We start from the raw sequence: 10,000 nt of genomic DNA, 5'->3' as shown, positions 1-10,000 counted from the left end.
TAGAACCCGTGTGAAGGTGTGTGAGCTCACCACCACAGCACAGAAGACTAGTTTAAATAAGACCTACAGAAGACTAGAACCCGTGTGAAGGTGTGTGAGTTCACCACCACAGTACAGAAGACTAGTTTAAATAAGACCTACAGAAGACTAGAATCCGTGTGAGCTCACCAGCACAGCACAGAAGACTAGTTTAAATAAGACCTACAGAAGACTAGAACCCGTGTGAAGGTGTGTGAGCTCACCACCACAGTACAGAAGACTAGTTTAAATAAGACCTACAGAAGACTAGAATCCGTGTGAAGGTGTGTGAGCTCACCACCACAGTACAGAAGACTAGTTTAAATAAGACCTACAGAAGACTAGAATCCGTGTGAGCTCACCAGCACAGCGCAGAAGACTAGTTTAAATAAGACCTACAGAAGACTAGAACCCGTGTGAAGGTGTGTGAGCTCACCACCACAGTACAGAAGACTAGTTTAAATAAGACCTACAGAAGACTAGAATCCGTGTGAGCTCACCAGCACAGCACAGAAGACTAGTTTAAATAAGACCTACAGAAGACTAGAACCCGTGTGAAGGTGTGTGAGCTCACCACCACAGTACAGAAGACTAGTTTAAATAAGACCTACAGAAGACTAGAATCCGTGTGAAGGTGTGTGAGCTCACCACCACAGTACAGAAGACTAGTTTAAATAAGACCTACAGAAGACTAGAATCCGTGTGAGCTCACCAGCACAGCACAGAAGACTAGTTTAAATAAGACCTACAGAAGACTAGAACCCGTGTGAAGGTGTGTGAGCTCACCACCACAGTACAGAAGACTAGTTTAAATAAGACCTACAGAAGACTAGAATCCGTGTGAGCTCACCAGCACAGCACAGAAGACTAGTTTAAATAAGACCTACAGAAGACTAGAACCCGTGTGAAGGTGTGTGAGCTCACCACCACAGTACAGAAGACTAGTTTAAATAAGACCTACAGAAGACTAGAATCCGTGTGAGCTCACCACCACAGCACAGAAAACTAGTTTAAATAAGACCTACAGAAGACTAGAATCCGTGTGAAGGTGTGTGAGGTCACCACCACAGCACAGAAGACTAGTTTAAATAAGACCTACAGAAGACTAGAACCCGTGTGAAGGTGTGTGAGGTCGCCACCACAGCACAGAAGACTAGTTTAAATAAGACCTACAGAAGACTAGAATCCGTGTGAAGGTGTGTGAGGTCATCACCACAGCACAGAAGACTAGTTTAAATAAGACCTACAGAAGACTAGAACCCGTGTGAAGGTGTGTGAGGTCACCACCACAGCACAGAAGACTAGTTTAAATAAGACCTACAGAAGACTAGAATCCGTGTGAAGGTGTGTGAGGTCACCACCACAGCACAGAAGACTAGTTTAAATAAGACCTACAGAAGACTAGAATCCGTGTGAAGGTGTGTGAGGTCACCACCACAGCACAGAAGACTAGTTTAAATAAGACCTACAGAAGACTAGAATCCGTGTGAAGGTGTGTGAGCTCACCACCACAGCACAGAAGACTAGTTTAAATAAGACCTACAGAAGACTAGAATCCGTGTGAAGGTGTGTGAGGTCACCACCACAGCACAGAAGACTAGTTTAAATAAGACCTACAGAAGACTAGAATCCGTGTGAAGGTGTGTGAGCTCACCACCACAGCACAGAAGACTAGTTTAAATAAGACCTACAGAAGACTAGAACCCGTGTGAAGGTGTGTGAGCTCACCACCACAGCACAGAAGACTAGTTTAAATAAGACCTACAGAAGACTAGAACCCGTGTGAAGGTGTGTGAGTTCACCACCACAGTACAGAAGACTAGTTTAAATAAGACCTACAGAAGACTAGAATCCGTGTGAAGGTGTGTGAGCTCACCACCACAGCACAGAAGACTAGTTTAAATAAGACCTACAGAAGACTAGAACCCGTGTGAAGGTGTGTGAGCTCACCACCACAGCACAGAAGACTAGTTTAAATAAGACCTACAGAAGACTAGAACCCGTGTGAAGGTGTGTGAGCTCACCACCACAGCACAGAAGACTAGTTTAAATAAGACCTACAGAAGACTAGAACCCGTGTGAAGGTGTGTGAGTTCACCACCACAGTACAGAAGACTAGTTTAAATAAGACCTACAGAAGACTAGAATCCGTGTGAGCTCACCAGCACAGCACAGAAGACTAGTTTAAATAAGACCTACAGAAGACTAGAACCCGTGTGAAGGTGTGTGAGCTCACCACCACAGTACAGAAGACTAGTTTAAATAAGACCTACAGAAGACTAGAATCCGTGTGAAGGTGTGTGAGCTCACCACCACAGTACAGAAGACTAGTTTAAATAAGACCTACAGAAGACTAGAATCCGTGTGAGCTCACCAGCACAGCGCAGAAGACTAGTTTAAATAAGACCTACAGAAGACTAGAACCCGTGTGAAGGTGTGTGAGCTCACCACCACAGTACAGAAGACTAGTTTAAATAAGACCTACAGAAGACTAGAATCCGTGTGAGCTCACCAGCACAGCACAGAAGACTAGTTTAAATAAGACCTACAGAAGACTAGAACCCGTGTGAAGGTGTGTGAGCTCACCACCACAGTACAGAAGACTAGTTTAAATAAGACCTACAGAAGACTAGAATCCGTGTGAAGGTGTGTGAGCTCACCACCACAGTACAGAAGACTAGTTTAAATAAGACCTACAGAAGACTAGAATCCGTGTGAGCTCACCAGCACAGCACAGAAGACTAGTTTAAATAAGACCTACAGAAGACTAGAACCCGTGTGAAGGTGTGTGAGCTCACCACCACAGTACAGAAGACTAGTTTAAATAAGACCTACAGAAGACTAGAATCCGTGTGAGCTCACCAGCACAGCACAGAAGACTAGTTTAAATAAGACCTACAGAAGACTAGAACCCGTGTGAAGGTGTGTGAGCTCACCACCACAGTACAGAAGACTAGTTTAAATAAGACCTACAGAAGACTAGAATCCGTGTGAGCTCACCACCACAGCACAGAAAACTAGTTTAAATAAGACCTACAGAAGACTAGAATCCGTGTGAAGGTGTGTGAGGTCACCACCACAGCACAGAAGACTAGTTTAAATAAGACCTACAGAAGACTAGAACCCGTGTGAAGGTGTGTGAGGTCGCCACCACAGCACAGAAGACTAGTTTAAATAAGACCTACAGAAGACTAGAATCCGTGTGAAGGTGTGTGAGGTCATCACCACAGCACAGAAGACTAGTTTAAATAAGACCTACAGAAGACTAGAACCCGTGTGAAGGTGTGTGAGGTCACCACCACAGCACAGAAGACTAGTTTAAATAAGACCTACAGAAGACTAGAATCCGTGTGAAGGTGTGTGAGGTCACCACCACAGCACAGAAGACTAGTTTAAATAAGACCTACAGAAGACTAGAATCCGTGTGAAGGTGTGTGAGGTCACCACCACAGCACAGAAGACTAGTTTAAATAAGACCTACAGAAGACTAGAATCCGTGTGAAGGTGTGTGAGCTCACCACCACAGCACAGAAGACTAGTTTAAATAAGACCTACAGAAGACTAGAACCCGTGTGAAGGTGTGTGAGCTCACCACCACAGCACAGAAGACTAGTTTAAATAAGACCTACAGAAGACTAGAATCCGTGTGAAGGTGTGTGACGCTTCTTTCACAGACTGACACACGGCTCAGCCCAACCCAACACTAACACCCAACAGCAGAACGTGTCGACAGATAAGAGAGGACCGGGTGCGTAGTGGTCCACCGGTCATCCGAGTCGAGTCGAGTGTATTGGTACGGTCCCACATCCCAGTTCCAGTCTCACAGGACTTCAGAGACGGGAAGATAAATGACCACAGACCACACCTCTTCTTTTACAGCCTGGGTTCAGATGAGCAAGAAAGCTACAGAGCAGAAAGATAATCTTTTCCAGAAAAAGGGGAGAAAATTCCAGAAGGCGCCAGGGGGGACAGGTGCTTCATATGCAGTAACAGAATTGGAAATGAATACTCAAAATGAGAAAGAATACACAACTTGTGCGATCAGAGATGTAAAGTCAACACTTCAAAAGGTAAGTCCTCTAGCTTCTGAGCGCTCTGTGGGGAACGCATCGGCGGTACGGACACCGGCGTCTACCGGCCGAGCAGACGACCTGCAGGATGTCCGGCAGATGATCTACCCAGCAACACAACCTGCTACACTCACACAAATCAGTTTTACACAACCCGCCTTCACTTGCAAATGCAACAAAATGCTTTTGTCATCTTTCAGAGTTCCACAGCCGAACGTGCAGGTTCCCACCGTGGCAGGGGGCGTGCCGCCACCTGCCTGCCGCCACCTCATGGCGGCCGTTCACACATGCGACCAACACGGTCCGCTACACCCCAGCAGGCCGGCTGTTTGAGATGTAAACAGTGCCGCTGAGCAGGACCCGGCTAAACGCAGCACAGACGGGAGGATGAAGACGTCGTGTAGGAAGGAACAACGGTTCAACTCATCTGCTGTCAGGGACTCGGTCTGGAGGAGAACGTCTGACTCGCACTCGCAACCTTTCACCCCAGGCTCCCACGTACTCGAACCTAACCCAAAGGGTGACAATAAAGCGTTTGGTTCTGGCCCCCCTCTAGACCTCCAGCAATAAAGAGGTCAAACAAAGGGACCACAAATCCTGCATAACTGGTACGGACACCTGCAGGCTGCAGGCGGGAGGGCGCTTGTTGCCGTGCTGACGGCAGGAAAGAGGTTGCTCTGCCGCAATAGGACATCCTGTCCCCAACACAGGCTCAAGACTTTTAAAGGGTTTACCTTTTCTCTTCTTTTCTCTGCGTCTTGATCACTATACATATACTGCTTTCAGGCAATCAAGTACGTTCAAGCGCATGCCGCCGGGTTTGCTCAGCATAGTAAAGTCAATATTAATAGAGCGCTATGCAAGCCCGGGATCACACACGCAGCGGCCACACGGTTAATGATTGACTGCGGTGTGGTGGCTGTCAATACCAAACAAAATCCCAAAGCCAGTTGAGATATGTGGTCTCCTCAAGACTGGCCAGGCCCTGGAGACCACCGGCGCACCACCAAACTCGGCTTTCTGACTTGACATCAGCAGTCAGCAACACTTTGTTGTTTCACCTCACGTACTGCAGCACAAGAAGTGACACAGCACACAGCAGCACAACACACAGCCGCACAACACACAGCAGCACAACACACAGCCCACAGCAGCACAACACACAGCAGCACAACACACAGCCCACAGCAGCACAACACACAGCAGTACAACACACAGCCCACAGCAGCACAACACACAGCAGTACAACACACAGCCCACAGCAGCACAACACACAGCAGTACAACACACAGCCCACAGCAGCACAACACACAGCCCACAGCAGCACAACACACAGCCCACAGCAGCACAACACACAGCAGCACAACACACAGCCCACAGCAGCACAACACACAGCAGTACAACACACAGCCCACAGCAGTACAACACACAGCACACAGCAGTACAACACACAACACATAGCAGTACAACACACAGCACACAGCAGTACAACACACAACACATAGCAGTACAACACACAGCACACAGCAGTACAACACACAACACATAGCAGTACAACACACAGCAGTACAACACACAGCACACAGCAGTACAACACACAACACATAGCAGTACAACACACAGCAGCACAACACACAGCAGTACAACACACAGCACACAGCAGTACAACACACAACACATAGCAGTACAACACACAGCAGCACAACACACAGCAGCACAACACACAACCCACAGCAGCACAACACACAGCAGTACAACACACAGCCCACAGCAGCACAACACACAGCAGTACAACACACAGCCCACAGCAGCACAACACATAGCAGTACAACACACAGCACACAGCAGCACAACACACAGCAGTACAACACACAACACATAGCAGCACAACACACAGCAGTACAACACACAACACATAGCAGTACAACACACAGCAGTACAACACACAGCCCACAGCAGCACAACACACAGCAGTACAACACACAGCCCACAGCAGTACAACACATAGCAGTACAACACACAGCACACAGCAGCACAACACACAGCAGTACAACACACAACACATAGCAGCACAACACACAGCAGTACAACACACAACACATAGCAGTACAACACACAGCAGTACAACACACAGCACACAGCAGTACAACACACAACACATAGCAGTACAACACACAGCAGTACAACACACAGCACACAGCAGTACAACACACAACACACAGCAGTACAACACACAGCAGTACAACACACAGCACACAGCAGTACAACACACAACACATAGCAGTACAACACACAGCAGTACAACACACAGCCCACAGCAGTACAACACACAACACACAGCAGTACAACACACAGCAGCACAACACACAGCCCACAGCAGCACAACACACAGACAAAACACATTCAAGAAGTACAAGAACACACATATCCAAACTAAACAAAACTAGAATAAAATCACTGTCCAAGGGAACGAACACCAGCCAGGACGACTGTCGGAACTGCCGGTCTGCATAGGCTAGCGGTTAGCCTAGCCCGCCCCGATTACGGGTCCTGTCAGACCGCCCTCGGTGTTTCCCCCTTGGGCGCAGCTCCAGGCAGGGGTCGTGGTCCCCGGGCCCACCGGATGAAGCAGACCAAGCTGTCCTAGCCAATCCAGCGCCAGCTCTGCCAGCCAGACCCCCTTGACACACCTCCTCACGACGACATCAAAACACCACAGCCAACGCCAGGTGAGGCCGCCACCAGACCGCCCTCGGTGTTATTGGAACCGCCGGTCTGCATGGGCTAGCAGTTAGCTTAGCCTGCCCCACTTCCGCGTCCTGTCAGACCGCCCTCGGTGTTTCCTCCTCGGGTGTAGCTTTGGGCAAGGCCGCGGTCACCAGCTCTCCCAGCCAACAAACGAAGATAGAACTTAGATGCAGACGTGGACAAAGACACTGCATGGACGGGACTGGGTGAGGCTGCCGCGAACGTGAATTTGCCCCGCCATCTTCCCGCACCGGAAGCGGTGTGGTATTAAACCAGACAGAAAGACGTTGGACAACGTGCATCATCCCAGATGCTTAGACAAGTTTGACGGTCACATACAAACGCTGAGATTTTAACGCTGACCGTCGCCGTTAGCGGCCGGGTTTGATCCGGACTTGGCAAACTCACAAAATAAAACGCTAACTAACTACACTTCCAAACTGGATTTAACCACCGCTGGAAGTGGCCCGTCGCCACGAGGACGACAGAAAGTATTACCAGACAGGACAGGACAGGACAGGACAGGACTCCTTACATCTAATCTGTCATCTCCCTCTGCAGATTAGAAACTGCCACCAAGAAAGAAAAGTGATCTTTTGTTCAGCTGGAACGGCGTGACGAGGACGTCGTGCTGACCGCCCAGCGACATCACGCCAACTTTAGCAGCTGAAAACTAACTGACGTCCTCTGAACTGACTCGTCCCTGACACACTACTCCGTCCAACTCACACCTCATACCTCTTGTGTCCATTCGCTACTGGTGGATGCTGGAGATTCATAGTAGGAACGGCGTTCTTTACACTTCTGGCACACAGCCAGGCCAGACTCCACTGACTGACAGCAGGCTACAGCTCCGTCACACCAGTCCTCATTTCACCACGTGGGCGATTTACAAGCACGTCCGAGGCATTATATTCTGATGTCATGTCAGCAGCCTTTGGGGGAGATGGCTCCGCTTACGTTCTGCCACGTTCACTTGAAGCTCATCAGCCAACACGCTATAACGCATCACATCACACCACACAGACAATTAGAAACAAGCCCCTGCACAACAAATAATTCCCCACATCCATCCTATAAACTAAGTCGCGTGACTCAACTCATTCAAAAGCAAATGATTCAGATCAGGTCCAGCTGATCATCACCACTTCTGATCTAATTTGCTGCTGCAGCCAAACCGTGTTGTGAAGACATGACCACAATTGATGAGGAACAGCAGATTCCTATAAACATTTATTACAAGAGGGCCATGTGCATAAAAGGCCTTCTTTACAACCCTGCACCTGATTCAGTGATTTCCTGCTTTGGATCGCGTGTTAAAAAGATCATTCCTCAAGTGTTCTGCCATTGCGTCATTTTTTTAATATCTACCTATTCTTTCACATGTATTCGTTTCTTTCCTCATTGTGGCTAATGTTGAATTTACCAGTGTAACCATAATGTTGAATTTACCAGTATAACCATAATGCTGAATTTACCAGTGTAACCATAATGCTGAATTTACCAGTGTAACCATAATGCTGAATTTACCAGTGTAACCATAATGCTGAATTTACCAGTGTAACCATAATGCTGAATTTACCAGTGTAACCATAATGCTGAATTTACCAGTGTAACCATAATGCTGAATTTACCAGTGTAACCATAATGCTGAATTTACCAGTGTAACCATAATGCTGAATTTACCAGTGTAACCATAATGCTGAATTTACCAGTGTAACCATAATGTTGCATTTACCAGTGTAACCATAATGTTGCATTTACCAATGTAACCATAATGTTGCATTTACCAATGTAACCATAATGCTGAATTTACCAGTGTAACATAATGCTGAATTTACCAGTGTAACCATAATGCTGAATTTACCAGTGTAACCATAATGCTGAATTTACCAGTGTAACCATAATGTTGCATTAACCAGTGTAACCATAATGTTGAATTTACCAGTGTAACCATAATGTTGCATTTACCAATGTAACCATAATGTTGCATTTACCAATGTAACCATAATGCTGAATTTACCAGTGTAACATAATGCTGAATTTACCAGTGTAACCATAATGCTGAATTTACCAGTGTAACCATAATGCTGAATTTACCAGTGTAACCATAATGTTGCATTAACCAGTGTAACCATAATGTTGAATTTACCAGTGTAACCATAATGCTGAATTTACCAGTGTAACCATAATGCTGCATTTGCTGCTTCCATCTCGCTGGTATCTTATGGTGTAAGAGAATCACAAAAAGTAAGTGTGGTGTGAAAAGTGTAATTTACACATGGTCAGTACTGCAGTCCAGATGAGCGAAGAAATAAATCCTCCAATATGTTTCTACAGTCCAACATCCAGACAGTCTTCCATCAAAATGAGAACAGAAAATAGAAAGCGTCCAGTGGAATTTGTATAATTGTAGTTAATGAGTATCCAAGACTGTGGTAGTACTGCTATATTACATGAGGTAATTGTGATGGCTGGTATACTGGTGCTGTGACGCCCACATCGCTTAGCATGCCCGTGAACGCAGCAGTGCCACCCTTCAGTGGACGGACCTCCTGTAGTGCCAGTCAGAGTAGAGTCCCACCATGCCACGACGAGCCCTGCACACCAACCTGACAAATGAGTCCACCACACTAGACTTTACCACCGTCTACTAGGACCGCACACGCTACAACAGTCCACGACTGTACTACGCTACACTATGTGCTACAGTTTACTACACTGCAGTCTACAATAGAGTACTACACTATACTGGCCTACTACTAAACAATACTGTACTATATTACAATATAGTCTACCACTAAACTATATGCTAATATATGAAACAGTAGGATACAATGTCATAAGAAATTATACTGTGCGACATATACCATATATACTTTGTCATACTATATATAGTCTACCACAAAATATTACACGAAACTGTTCTACCATACTGTACTGTACTCCACTATACTGTACTGTACTCCACTATACTTACTGTACTCCACTATACTGTACTGTACTCCACTATACTGTACTCCACTATACTTACTGTACTCCACTATACTTAACCAGGTTACTACAACACTATAGCAAAGTCTATTACTATAGTCTACAATACTGTGGTTTCTATTGTGTACTTTACAACAGCCTAGTACTACTACTACTACTACTACTACTAC

At 46.4% G+C, this 10,000-nt stretch overlaps 1 protein-coding gene across 2 annotated transcripts in view; it reads right to left on the bottom strand.

Moving 5' to 3' along the window:
* The window catches only part of nfat5b (nuclear factor of activated T cells 5b), a 132,912-nt gene that overhangs the window by 122,011 nt on the left and 901 nt on the right, over positions 1-10,000 (bottom strand). The gene's annotated exons all lie outside the window — the stretch shown is intronic.

Source organism: Lampris incognitus, chromosome 4 (assembly GCF_029633865.1).
Source record: "Lampris incognitus isolate fLamInc1 chromosome 4, fLamInc1.hap2, whole genome shotgun sequence".
NCBI classification, from domain to species: Eukaryota; Metazoa; Chordata; class Actinopteri; order Lampriformes; family Lampridae; genus Lampris; species Lampris incognitus.
This window is presented reverse-complemented; position numbering and strand designations above follow the sequence as displayed.